Here is a 14,752-nt window from a genome sequence, read left to right as displayed (position 1 = left end):
CGTATGAGGTTTCCGTTTGGTCTGACTACACCTATCTTCAAACTACACGTCTCTGCTTTTTTTTTTAAGACTGCATCTTTGCCGATTGTTCCTGCTAGAACCGTTGGATTTTCCCCCGATGACTCACATGTACAGAAACAGACAGAGGCACAAGGTAAAAATGTTAGCATTTGCTTTCATGGCTGGTAAAAATTTATCCCCCACGTTGTATTTCCTAAAGACATTTGTGATATAAAATTTCCTTTCATTTCTGGCAGGAAATCACAGTTTTCTTTGGCTTTCTATGCACCTTTTCACATCGCTGATTACCACTGGCTATGCACTGAGGCAAACATGTCTCGTTCGAAAAGCAGAGCACTCAGAGGAACAGAACTCAGTTTGTGCAGGTGAATTACAAGAGGAGGCTCTTTAGGCTCAGGCAGGCCTTTGAAGAATCCCTTTGGAGTGTGCTCTCATTAGTGGGAATGCATTCACAGTCTGCAGGCATGAATCAGTGCTCACACACAAGCGTAACAAGGCTTTTAGTCTCGAGTGTCTGATGTACAGCATGTGTGCCGTACAGTCAAATGGACTCAGAAAGCACATTTTCTCAGACCGAGTTTGATTTTACATTTTGAAATGATGAGGGGTTTTTTTCTTCTTCTCAGCGGAGTGCTGTTCTGAGCCTCTGAATGTGAAATACTGGACAGCTGGAAAATCACAAGTATTTATGATATGAATATGCTCGAACATGACAATGCTGCAAAGTTCCCATGTGCAAAGCCGTGTGATGAACACCTTTGGGAAGAACTGACTGTTAGACGGGCCTTACTCTTCCTACATCAGTAGTCTAACACTATTGCTCTTGTGACTTAATGGGAGCAAATCCTTTCAGTGTGGTATCAAAAGGTTTTGGAAAGCCCTCTAAGACTGGAAGCTGTTTAAACAGCTTTGGAATTGAATGTTAAAATGTAAAATGGACTGCTACCTTTCTAGTTTTGATTTGCTATATTTCTGGAGATGCAAATGACAATGTTGAATGAATTCTAATTTTGCACATCCAAGATTTTGTCTACTCTGCTCACACATTTATAATTCTTAGTTAAAAGTACATTGTTTTCAAGTTTCTCCTGGAGAAATGCAGAACTTTCCCAAGCCAGACCACATGGTATCTTCTCGCTTAAGGGTCTGCAACAAGCGGGATGAGATTTCGACATGATATTCATGAAACATCTGCAGTGGTTCTAATCAATGCAGAGAAGAAGCTGCTTTTTAGCTGCATTTTCTGTTTTAAAAGAGATATTATATGAAGTTAGTCAGGCTTCCTTACCTCAGACATCAAGCCTCTAAATAAAGCTCATGAGCATGTGACTCAAGAGATTTAAGGGGAGACCATACTGGTACTGGTTAAAACTACTTCCGTCAGGCAGAGATACTGCAGTATCTGGTCCCGAACCAGCAGACTGAGGGACAGCTTTTTCCATCAGGCCATCAGTCTGCTGAACACTGACCACTAACACTAACACTAACACTTCACAGACACTTCACTGTCAATTATCGAAAGTTTGAAACTTTATGCACTCCATATTGTACATAAATGCCATTTTTGCACAATATTAATCAGCTGACATACATATATACTAGTGCTGTCAGTGTTAATCTCATTAAAATGACGTTAATGCCATAACCACATTAAATCTGATCTGAACTCAAATCTCTGTTAGCGAGTTAGCGCGGATCGCCGCGTGCGTGGGGCTGCACAGTATTTGATTTGATTTGGTAGGAGATAGCCCTGACCTGTAAATCTCAAAAGCTGTCCAAATTGTCAAATATTTTCATGATTTAATTTAATTTTATTGTATTACTTACACAAGAGCACTACTTTAGGTAGGCAAATGAAATTCTGTACTTAATGCTGAAATTCCCTGCAGGGTTTATACCAGTAGCAGACTGAAGAAGTCGCTGACATTGAGAAATCCTAACGGTGGCTGGACAAACCTGGACCTCCAGATACAGACAGATAAACCAGTGCTGGCTAACCAACTGGACATAGTGGTGGACAACCAGAGGAAGACGGCCGTAGTGATAGATGTAGCTATAGCAAGTCATAGAAACATCAGGAAGACATTGCTATCACAGCAGTGGTCGCCATGAGCAGTAACCCAAAACCGGGCGAGTAGGTCCAGCAGATCCCGGGAACAACATGCAGATGGATACTACACAGGATTCTCAAGCTCACAGACCTCTTGTAGAGACCCCAAGGTTTAAAGATAAAGACTACCCATGCACATATAGGTGTTTGCTAATAAAAACACAACTGCTGTATATAAAGGTGTGTCTGAAAATTATTGAAACCCCTCTTTTTAACAAAAGACAAAAAATTAACAAATCTTCTAAGCGCTATTCAGTTCATTTCAATGAGTAATGATTAAACATGAAAGTGATAGTTTATGCTTTTTCACTGATTCTCTAAAAGGTCCGTCTTCTCGGACCGCTATTAGCTTAAGCTTTACCATTCCTAAGGTATTAAAGACACAAATGAAGTTATAAAATGTTCAAATAATCCTTGTTTGATGTTAAAGCTCAACCTTCCCCCCCTTTTTTGACACATTCCAATGTGTCAAATCAACGGAGCTAGAACATTCAAAAAAAAAGTTAGGCAGCTACAAAGTTTCCCAGACTCTTAAGGTGATCCGCGTGTAACGTTCTGACTCAGGTATTTAATATTTTAATAAATCTCGTTTAATTAACTGCCACTATTTAAACTAACTTTAAAGACATAATTTAAGAAAAGATCACAAAGAATAACATGATATCAGTGTTTTGTAAGCGCGTGCGGCCTTCTATGCTCGAAGCCTTTCCCCTCAATAGATCAGTCAGACATTCGCGCTGACTGTAGCTTTTAACCCTTAATAATTTGAGCACAACTCCACAATGAGCAACAAGTTGCAATATGTATGAAAATGATCATGGTTACACCTGCAATGAAAAAGTATATCATTATCCTAACACCTGTAAATAGAAGATTCATCAGAGGTTATAACAATCACAGGAACACAGATGTTAGTATAAGGTCAAAAGCTTCAATAAATGATCATCGATGCAATGTTTGTTGCATGATTCTCATACAATAATAATGCTGACATTGAAAATAACAGTATAACACCCCCTTTTGTCCCGTTTCACTTGACACCTAAACGTTTATAAATGCCTCTTTTATTCTTGATTTTATTTCCCCCTTTTCTCCCCTTACTGACCACAGCAGGGGGATCTTAGTTTTGAATCAGCCATGAATCCAGCTCACCTGATTCATCAGTGAGCTCCACCATCACTGGCGTCTGACAGGGTGGTGCTGCATACTCTTCCTTTAATGTCACTATTTTCAACCTGTTAATTAGAGTGTTTAAACCTGAAGTCGACTACGTCCACAACAAGTCAATACAGCTGTAAATGTGGCCAATTATCAATCTATTACCAATCAATAACAACAGATAACTTCTATTTTATGCATGCTTTTAATCAACCACTCACCCAGAGGATCTCCAATCCCAGGAAATTCCTTCTCCTCCTTTAATGAGTCTGTCCTCCTTCCATGCCCTGGTAACTGGTCCATCCATGGCCATATGATCTCAAATATACATACAACAAGCCAAACCACACCTTGGTCACACCAACCCTCCTCCGCCCCGAAGATGTCCAATGCCATCCTAGTATGGACTGTCAAAAGTGGCTTTAACGCTGACTGTCCTGACAATCCATTTTATAACGTTTCCTGGTCAGATTTGCCAATCTCTGCACCAGGGTTTTAAACGTTTTGCCATTTTCATTAGGTTTTATTTTTTATTTTCTGAAAATCCTTAGTTTCAGTTTAATTTTATTTGTGTTTTACAAAAATTAAGTGTAACAAAATCCCAGTTCCATCATATCAATCATGCTCTTCTGGTTATCTTTGGGTATTGAGACTATTAACTCTTGCCGCACCGAGTGGTCCTAATTTTGGTTGAAGTCAATTGATAACCTTTTCCATGCGATTGTTTCACACCTTTATTTAGATGTCCCAGTCCTGTTATCTCGGGATACATCACGCTGCCTTATCTGGGGTTAGCTATTTTCTTGGAATGCGAGTTAAGTGGGTGAGCTCTTCAAAGAGGGGGAGTGTGCTCCCCCTGATGAGGTCTTCTAGGTAAGCTAGGTTAACCTTCTTGTGTGAGCTTTTCAAGTGCACTTTTAAGGTTTGTGGGATTTTTTGTTTTATAAATGTCCCTCAAGACCCCCTGATGACCCAGTAATTTATTTTTTGCGCACTGTAGTACACATTTAGTTTTTGCTTGTAGCTCTCCTACTCTACTTGCCACTCCTCTAAGTCCTGATGTTTCTTAGAGAGGACAACAGTACCTTTAAAATTATGTCACATGTGTGGGGGTGTGGCCTTGCCAATTGTTTTTCCCACCTTTTCAAAATGGCTGGCGTGCCCACCAGCACATTTTATGGAAGAAAGAAAGGTAAGCTTGATATTTACAATTAAAATGTTTTGTTAAACTCAGATTTTTATTTTATTCAAAAAATAAACATCTAGTAAATAATTTCAGGGGTCTTTAAGAATTAGGCTCATTTACTTTCACAGGGAACATGACTAATTTATTAATGTGTGCTCTACACATTGGGACTTTATATTTATATTTATTTCACTTTTTCCTAATACCCAACTTTTGACAAAGGCGGAGAGAATTCTTAACAGAATTATTAAGGGAGATTCAAACATAGATTTTTCAAAATATGAGAGGGTCAGGACCCACTAAAAGCCACACAAAGATTATCGAGATGCAGTGGCAGATGTAATAGAGAAAGACACAGGGCCACCTGAAATCTGTCGTCCTATCTGGTGCAAAACCAACATGTAGTAGAATCTGGAATTTTGATTTTGAGTTAAAAATAAAATATGGGTAAAATGCAGGAATGTTTTCCAATAAAGTAAAAAATAAGAGTCGCAATTATAGTTGAATCCATAACACCTAATTGTTTCTACAAGATCACGTCGTTGCTGAAAGTTATCAGTGATCTCAATGTGTGAAAGGAACTCACAGTATCTGGAGTTTAAGCTCCTCTTGGCTGAGAAACCTGGGACAAACATATGAACAAGACCTGAATAATACCAGTAATGAAGACTTCTCTCCAAAGATCAATAAAGGGAAGCCCCAATCTGATGAGAGTCTAGCAAAATATAGTTCACTCCACTTGCCTGAAATGGTTAGCAGTCCAAGGCATTTCAGTTGTAGAATGATTGGGTGCAACAATGAAACAGATGTAAGATGAGGGAAGTGCCAAATGTTCCTTTGTGTCTCCAAATAAAATCAGTACTTCCTCAGATTTCCTAAATAAATTGACTTTTGTGAAGTAGAAAGTTCAGTGCCATCACTTATTCCTGAACCAATAGTTTACAGCTAGTGAAGTGTCAGTGACTTCTGGGTTGGTCCCTGATCTTCATCTTATGAGATTGTTATTTTAATAACACTTGATTCATTTAAAAGAAAAAAGAAAAAAAAGAAAAAACGAAAATATTTTCTCCCTGTTTTTTCTTATTCTCTGGGTCTCAGGAGGACATTACGTCCCTCTCCACTACAAGACTCTTGTTATGTCTACAAAACAGTCATATTAAAATCATCCTCAATTCTATTCTGGCGCTGTCTCCCGACTTTTCCTGACCTGATTCTGCGCGTGGACGGAGCAGCAACACAGACGACTCGACTAACGTACTACCTTAATTTCACTACAGCAGGGCACGCACACATCAATGCAACCAAACACATTTTGCTATAAATCCAGTTAATTTTAGTTAGTTTTGTGAACATTCAGTACAGTTTTAGTTAGTATTCCTTTTTGTTTTGATTTTATTACCGTTAACGCAAATTCTTTCCACTTCTACTTTTCGTTATTTCATTTGTTGTCTTTAATAATAATAATCTCCTCTGCACCCTTGAATAAACACCATTAACATGATCAACCTTTTGCTGCTTGTTTTTTCACCATCTTATTGAATCAAATACTTCATGCTTATGTGGTTTACGACATTATATTTATCTAAATCTCCACTTTGTGTCTAAATGTTTGAAGAATTTTTGAGGGTCAAACTTTGAGAATTTGACCATAGTGAAAGTTATGGCGTTATCACCCCCTTTGGGGATTACCTTTTTCCAGTTTTGATGATATTCCTCCCCGTTCTTTATTTTTTGCAAGTACCCCTCTTCGGTGGCGAGAAACTGTTGGTGTGATCAAGCGGGTGCTGTAAAAACAAAAGCTCAGGACAGAACAGTCACCAGTCATGTACTTCATTCAAAATTAACAAATATCAAGCTTCATATTGATCCTCTGAGTGTAATGGTACATTTTAATTTGCACTTCTCAAAACTAAAAACAATATTTTCTTTATTTTACTCTTGTTCTTGTGCAGCACCACCCCTCAGCACATGCCCCTGTTATTTTATCTTACTTTTAAAATGTTGACTACTTCAAGAAAGCGCCCAAAAGACGGGGACCAGTGTTTATCATTACATATCTCCATTTCGAGTGTGGCTGTCTATCATTCCCCTATTATTCATAGACCTCGGTGGAGGGTTTTTTGTTTGTTTGTTTTTTTCTAAAATTAATTGACTCTCTATAGTGACCCACTATGGTTAATAATAACATGCTCAGTCATGAGTGGGATCAAACCTTTTCTTCACTTTAGCATTTAATATTCCCAACAATATAATGTAATACCTTAATTAAAACACAGCTACTAAAACACAATTTCCTTAATGCAAACATCAGTAGCTCAAAATTAGCAACCAAAGGGTTCAGTCTGCAGTTCACACTGCTGTGAAGCTACAGCTCTTTAGTCTCTGTCATTCTTCTGTTCTTGCAGACAAAACAAAGCAAAACAAAACATCCACCCTTCTTTTACAGGCTGGGTGAATTGTCTGTGGACATTTAATAATCCTAAAGTCAGCACCGTTTTTGTCTCAGTACCAAGTCAGTTAAAACTTTTAGTCGTCAGTCCGTCACAGTCCAGTCACATGCATACATTCACACACATTCATACCAGATATTGCTGATAATGGTGTCTCACGCGCAACCTATTCGAGGCTCCATCACCAGCAAGATGACGTCATCATTTTAAAGGAAACAGCTCCTTGTTTGTTTTTCCTTCTTTGGACTGGATTGACTCGCTGCAATCCTTTTAGGCTTCAGGATCAGTGTCCCATATAAGTGAATTTTCTCCCAAGCTCATTATAATCATGGAGAAAAAATACTTTGCGACTGTTTTCAATAAGAATATTTTATAGCGCTTTAAAGTTCAATCTCTCAGGCCTGGATTAAAGAGCTGATTTGTTAAATCAGGAACTCACAAAATACCAAAATATCACCACCGGTGGATCACACCTCTCAGATGTTCTTATCTCAGTGCACTGTAACAAAAGCAAAAACAAACGTAAACAATAAAACACTCATATAATTACAGATACTGGGGCCTATTGCAAACATGTCCAAAGTTCAAACCATCTTTCTCTCTCTTAGAGAAAGAGAACAATCCAAACCTCACTGATAGAATCAACCTAGTGTCAAACAAAACCCAAAGATCAACCAAAACTTCACACACTGTATTGTGTAGGCCTACAGGCACCGTAACTCCTTTTTTTTCACTGACAAAGACATGTTGGATTGACTTGATTCAATAGTAGACACTGGTTACACACAAATGTTTTGCTTTGGCGGAAACTTAAACAACTGAGTCAAATCAACACAACCTTTTGATATTCTCTCCGAAATAAAACTCACATCATTCACTCATCATTTTCACTCTGTACCACTGCTCCTTATCAGGGTGTGTGAAGCACAGTACACAATTCAGTGGAGGCCTCAAGCCATAAACAGACATCACGCACAGACATTGTTTTCACAACCAAACTACTTTAAACCGTGTCCCCTAAATCTACACAGATGCCCTCTGTGTGGCATGAAATGCATTTAACCCATAAACAATCAATGGCTTCTTATTGTTGTACCCGACTCCATATTCGGATGTTTGTGTGCAGCATTTGTTAGTAAAGCATTCTTCGTTGCATCAGCGTGTGTGTGTGTATCACTCTTTATTGCACAAGCTTGTAGATGTGTGTGTGTGTGGATCACTTCTCAGTGAATTGAATTAGCATTTTGATTTTTTGCGGGTGTGTGTGTCATTTCTCACTCAATCAACGAGTGCATATGTTCGTATGTGTTTCTCTTCATTCTGAGTCAATGCATGTAGATGTGTGTGTTTGTGTGGGTGTTTGTGTTCATCACTTTCCTGTTCTGGTGTTCTGGGTAAACCACGGCCTGAAGCGTGCCCTGGGTCCTGCCCTCCTCCTTTTCAGTCTGTTTGCATCCATTGGTGCTGCTGCTCAGAGTTCTGTCCATACTGGTTCTGGCCCCAATTGAGGCAGTCCTTTTCTCCAGTGTCCAGCATCTTCTCCTTATTTCGCTCCTCCTTAACTTGACCCTTTTGCTTCGGTCTTCCTTCAGGGTTTTGATACGCAGCTCAATTGTCTGGATGTCCGTTTGTTGCTTGCAGAAGTGCGACTGCTGTCCGTTTGTTTGCAGGTGGAACGGCTGACATCCAGAAGGTGTATAGGAGAGTCTGCAGCTTCCACCTCCCCAGTGGAAGACCTCAATCTTTGTTCTGTTAGTTTAACACAGGCCTCAAGGCTCTCTGGGATCCCTGCTTGCACTTTCAAGCCCACGGCTCAGGTCGTAGTCGTGGTCCCATTCCAGGGGAATGGAGTCCATGGTTGTTTGGGTGTCTCGGCCCGAGCGTTCAGTCCGGAGCTGGGCAGCCCAGGACGCTGAACGATCAGAGGACGGCAGAGGCGACAGGAAGCCATCCCCCTAACGTTTGCTCCATAGCAGACCGGACAAATCACACTGCTCATCTAGCTCCAGGATGCTCCGGCCTGATTTCACGTCCAGCGTCTGGGACTGCAAGTCTGATGGGTTCCATTATCAGCCAGCTCCTCTTGAGCCATGCTCAGTTTCTGCTCTGATGTCTTGAGTTCTTACTGAGGGGCAGAAACCTCACAATCTTTTCCGTCCACTTCAGATTGAAGTACATCGATGTTTTCCTTGCTTTGCTCCACGTCCTTTTGCGGCTCTGCTGTTCGGCTCTTCTCAGAGGTCAGCTCCTGGCCGAGCCCCGACACCTGTGCCTTCAGCTTATTTTCTCCTGGTGTTTTGTCCATTCTGAGGTGCCTCCTGACCTCAGTTACTCCTCCTGTCTCTGGCACGCCCTTTTTGCTGCCCGATGGTCATTGTTGGTCCGTCACTGTCCTGCACAGTTTTAATGCAGAGTGGTTAAGGTCAGCATGGTTTTGCTCGGCCTCACTTTTCATCTGGGCTTAATGGGCGTCTCATCACAGCTCTGTCAGCTGAAGCTGTCTTTTTCCATATGGCAAGAGTGTGAAGAGTGTGTGAGAGGGGTGTGTCCGATCAGGCACAATGCTGGTGACTTTGCGAGTGCCTCGTTTTCCAAATCCAGATGTTTATTTGTCACGTACACAGCAACAGAGAGAACAGTCTGTTGTTGGGATGGCTGAGGTCTTTCACGATCTTCCTGGTCTTGGTCCAGCACCGCCTGCTGTAGATTGAGTGCAGGTCAGGGTGCTCGGAGCGAATGGTGCGCTCAGCTGATTGCACAACCCTCTGTAGAGCTTGTCTGTCCGGCATGGTGCTGTTCCCGAACCAGACAGTGATATAGCTGCTCAGGATGCTCTCAATAGTTCCTTTATATAAGGTGGTCAGAATCGGTGGTGGGAGCCGGGCCTTTCTCAGTCTTCTCAGAAAGAAAAGACGCTGACGGAAATCTCCCCGTGTAGTGAAACGGGCCTTGGATTTAACTCTCTCCGTCTCTGCTGCCTGAGATCGTTTTCCTGCAGCACTGTTGACAGTTTCAAGTTGTTGTGGGTCCAGCTGCTTTAGCATTTGGTCAGAGTCACATCGAAGATGGTAAAGGAGAGAGCAACGATGGTAGAGGGGAGAGCAGGAGTCCAGGGTCAGCCTCGGCTTTTCCGGGCCGACAAAGCAGCCTGTAATCAAGCATAAAGAGAAAAAACAAAACAAAACAAAAACAAAAACAAACGAACAGGAAAATCATGTTGTATTGGCTGTGTTACTCAGAGAGGGGAAAAACAACGGGACCAGGCCCTGTGTCAGCCTTCTCTCCCCCTTTTTTTGTTTTTTCTCACCATATAATCCTCTCATAACCCACCAAGCTGACAGGACAACACAGGTACATGTTAAAATTCTTAAGATCATGTTTAAAGCACAAAAATGGAATTTTCTTTCATTCAGTAATCACTTGTATTAATCAATCAGAAGAAAACATGTCACAATTTGACTTTTATTAACCACTAAATTTGTCGTGTTATCACTGGTTGTGATTTTTTTTTTTTTTTTTTTTTGAAGTTAAGTTGTTGTCCTGCAACCCAGAGGGTTTATTTGTTAGTAGTGGATAAACTTTATTGTGTAACGGCGGGTGTATGTTAAGCTTCACTGCTTTAAAGTTGCTGGAAAATCTTCACATGTTCATGGGTGTAAGCTGTTTCTTCATTGCGTGTATGTGCGTTTGTACATGGGCTAATTTAACGTTTTTTCTCAAACGAGGCATTTCTCTAGCACGTGCCTCTCTCTCACATTTCTCTGCTTGTGTGTGTTTTTATTTCACCTTTTTGTTGTGATGCTCCAGGCGCCTTCCCAACCTCCACAAGTCTGTTGGCCGCAATTTTATGTGTAAAAACTTCTCTTAACTTCTCCTTTAATTCTCTGCTAGCTGCTGTCTTTTCCACAGCTGCTGATTTTTGCTGAGTTTGGTTTCCATTACTATAATTTTGCTTCGGCCGCTGTGCTTGTGGGGGCAGTTGGTCCAGCCCCGTAGCCACCTGTATCAACACACTGAGAGATTTATTTAATATCATTTTCATCACTGTTAAATAGACTAGCAGGCAAGACGCCCACCTTTGCACTGCAGACTACATGCCAGTCTCCCAACACACTCCTCTCTGAGTTTCAGCTTTAAAACCCAACCTCATTCACACCCTAGTCATTCAAAACCTTATTTGTAGTATCATAATCAGCAAAATCAGCGTTTTAATTACAGGCATGTATCATTGTTTGCAAATCAAAATTATAAAACTCAAAAACACGCTAAACAGCAACAAAAGTCCTCTGTGCGTGTCACCGCTCATTTGCATGTTCACACACCGTCTAAAAATAGCTCGCAGCGCTGCAGCTGCACGTCACACAGAGTCTCACACCAAGCTCAGGCAAAACTCTATTATTTTATATTACAAAAGACGTCTTGTATTTACAATCACTGACAGGCCTGACAGATTCAGCACCTAACAAATTTCGACAAATTTAAAATAACGGGTCTCACCGAAGAAAGTCCAACTTTTTTGTAGTCAATCAAACAGTATCTGTTACTTCTGGGAACAGTTTCTGACCTAACTTCTAAAGAGCGCCTATACAATTTCGACAAATTTAAAATAACGGGTCTCACCGAAGAAAGATAACTTTTTTACGACCAATTAAACAGTCTCTGTTACTTCTGGGAACAGTTTCTGACCTAATTTGTAAAACTATTAACCAGTCTCTGTTACTTCTGGGAACAGTTTCTGTCCTAATTTCCCTACCAAACTACCTGAGCCTTCAGCTCAATATCCAGGGACTCAAACCCAACATTCTCTGTTACTTCTGGGAACAGTTTCATATTTCTTCAACTTCATTAAATACTCTTAAGCAACTTTAACTGCATAACACACGGTGATTCTCATCAAAATCAAAACAGACACTCTACCAGTGATTTCAGTGAGTAGACTTTAATTTAGTCATATCCAATTTGGCACATTTTGGAAATAATTCAACAGGTAGTGCCTTACCTTTAGATAAGCCGGCTTTTGTCCACTCAAATCAGACCACTGGCTCATGCCTGTCCGTTCGACAACCTCGGACCGTCCAAACTTTTAAATTCCACCCCAATACCACAGGACGAGCCCCCAAAATGTTAAGGTTCAAAATATTGGGGATGGAGACAAGAGAAAAACCACAATAACAACACTGGTCCGGTCGGGTTGAGTCAAACGATGATTTAATGATCACACACGTGGGAGATGGACACTGATGCAGACAGCCTCAAAATCTCAAAATGGTGGAGCATTGCTCAAACTTTTATAGCCTCTGGTGCCTCCACCTTATCATACAAAGCCTAAACATTCACATGCTTTCTCTCACACAGCGCCTAAGCTACGACCTTGGCTCCCTGTTTATCTGCTCCTGCTGAAATGGGGCAGAAAACTCCAGCACACTCTGTTCTCTTCTACTCAGACAAATTAGATTTCTTATAACTCAGCAGTATAATGCATCATAAAACAATATCATTCATTCACAACAAGTCAGCAGTTTAATGTAATGCAAATCAGTTTAACTAATGCAATAGTTATCAGCTTCTTCTAATTCAGGAGAATAATGCAAACTAAAACTACATAATAATTCACAATCTTTAATTAGGGGTATAACATGGCATAAAATAATATTATAATCTAACATTACTGATGTAAAGATTTCTGATCCAGTGTCTGAAGGCAAACTTGTTTGAGTAAATGGCTATGGAAATCACGTTTTTCTTTTTAATTTGTGTTTTTTGTTGTCATATAATAGTTTGCATCATAACATTTTCTAATTGATACCTTATACACACAGAGATTAATTTCAATAAATGCCCAGTAGATAACAATTATCAATGTGGCTAACCCCAAATCTTAAAATTTTCCATCATATGAAAATAAACAAACTTGTTTTTTGCCCCTAGTGTGTCGTCTTCAAAGAAGTTACAGATGTAAGATGGAGACATACTGAGTTCAGTGTCACATTTCACTCACAAGCTGTGACTTGGTAGTTAGCAGTTGGGTTGCACTCGCAGATGTTCAAGGACTCACTATATGCGGGAGCAAGGCCACAGAATTTGTGATTTTCTCATTGAAAGTTCAAACTGGTCTCCCTTCGCCATCTGGCTCTACTGTGACAGAACATGCAAATTAATGTAAGCAACTGGGCTGAAGGCTTTATCCAAAGGGCCTCAAAGAAACATCAGTGGACTCATTTTTAGCTTTGGTGGTCACGCTAAACCCCCTCACCCCATAAGTGCACGTGTGCACACACACACACACATCCTCCCCACAATAAACCGGGCATGATATTCTGGCCATGTTTGAAGATGTAATTTTCTGGTTCCTTCGGTTTTTAGAATTTATCTGGAAAGCAGAATTTGATGTTTTGTCAAATGATGATACAGAAGTACAGTCATTGTAACTGAACATAATTTGTCAGACATGAGTAACTTTAAATTTGTCATATTTGTATGCCACGCTCTGAGATAATTTGACATTTTTTCCGGAAATCCAATTGTGACACAGGTTTTATGCTTCACTGCGTCTCTTTGCTTCCCCTCTCTTCATACCTCTGGTCCTCTTCTTTGATAATTCCAGCATTTTCCCCTTTTCTGCAAGAGACAATCCACAGGGTTAATAAGTATCACAAGGTGCTGCTGGGGAATCAATAACTCGATGGAAGGTAGTCAAGACGAAACAATGTGTCCTCCAGCTGTGGGGTGATTGAATCTGATGTGTTTTATTACAAGTCCTGGCATACTGTTCTGTAGGGCCATAAGGTTTCACCCTAATCCCCCCAAGACAAGTGCTATCTATCCATGAGCTGATAAGCTGGTCTCACATGCACCTTAAATCTGGCGGTCTTTCCAGCTTCAGGTCACAGCTGTGCCAATTTTCCACTCACTAGATAGATTATATACCATTTTCTGTTTTAAAAAGAACATAACAAAAATAAAACAGTAAAATATGTAAACCTTCTTTAAAAAATAAACTCCTTTTTTTCTGTGTATTTCGCAATTTGCAATTAACCCAAAAAGTTAAATTTAAAAGGTTAAAGGGGGATTCAAACACAGACCTGTGAGCATAAATGAAGCTTACAATTGCAAGCACAAATCATTCATTTCAATCTTTGGCTTGACTTAAAAATGGGGAAATATCTGGGCTTGGGGGGCCAGAACCAATCTGGCTCACTGGATGGCTTTGCATAATGTGAAAATTGGAAAGGAAGAGGGCATAAATATGAGTGTAGTTTGTCCTTAAGAATGGATCACATCATGAGAGTTTGTTAATTTATTCAGAGCCAAAGGTCTGAATAAGTTGACAAAGTCACCACCTATGTCCTGCTAAAGTGTGGTATTATTTTCCTGTAGCTTTCTGTATTTGTAAACATTACAGATTTCTGCCCAAGGAGCCGTGCTAATGTGTTTCTTTAATTTACAACAGCAGCATTTTGTTTATATTGTGTGGAAAAAAAGGGAAAAAACCCACCTATTGTTAAATTTGCACCATTTTCTCTTAGGCCATGTCAGACTATCATCGTCAGAGTGATTGATCAGGTTTTACTAAAACTGTAAGAAACTGACCGAGCACTTTTTGGGTTTTAACCTGGTTAAAATTCAACAAAAAAATAATAATAATGTTATTTTTTTTATAACTGCAATCAATAACCTTTGTGAAGAGTAAAGCATCTTAAATACAGTGGCCGAGGAGGAGGTGAGAACTCATGGGCTAAGGCCAGCTAAACAAAAGCTGGTTATAAGCTAACAGTATTCCAGCTAAAATTTGACTCACGTATCCTAAAAATTTCACTTTCCCTCTGA

At 40.2% G+C, this 14,752-nt stretch overlaps 1 long non-coding RNA gene across 2 annotated transcripts in view; it reads right to left on the bottom strand.

Annotated features, from left to right (window-relative positions):
- Positions 1-2,318: 2,318 nt before the first annotated feature.
- LOC308386598 overlaps positions 2,319-14,752 on the bottom strand; it is a 28,734-nt gene continuing 16,300 nt past the window's right edge. For both annotated transcript variants that reach the window (XR_013969820.1, XR_013969821.1), the window contains one exon: positions 2,319-13,543. This is a non-coding gene — a long non-coding RNA (uncharacterized lncRNA). The remainder of the gene's footprint in view (positions 13,544-14,752) is intronic.

The sequence above is a fragment of the Rhamphochromis sp. 'chilingali' genome (genome assembly GCF_963969265.1).
Source record: "Rhamphochromis sp. 'chilingali' genome assembly, chromosome: 19".
Taxonomy (NCBI): domain Eukaryota; kingdom Metazoa; phylum Chordata; class Actinopteri; order Cichliformes; family Cichlidae; genus Rhamphochromis; species Rhamphochromis sp. 'chilingali'.
This window is presented reverse-complemented; position numbering and strand designations above follow the sequence as displayed.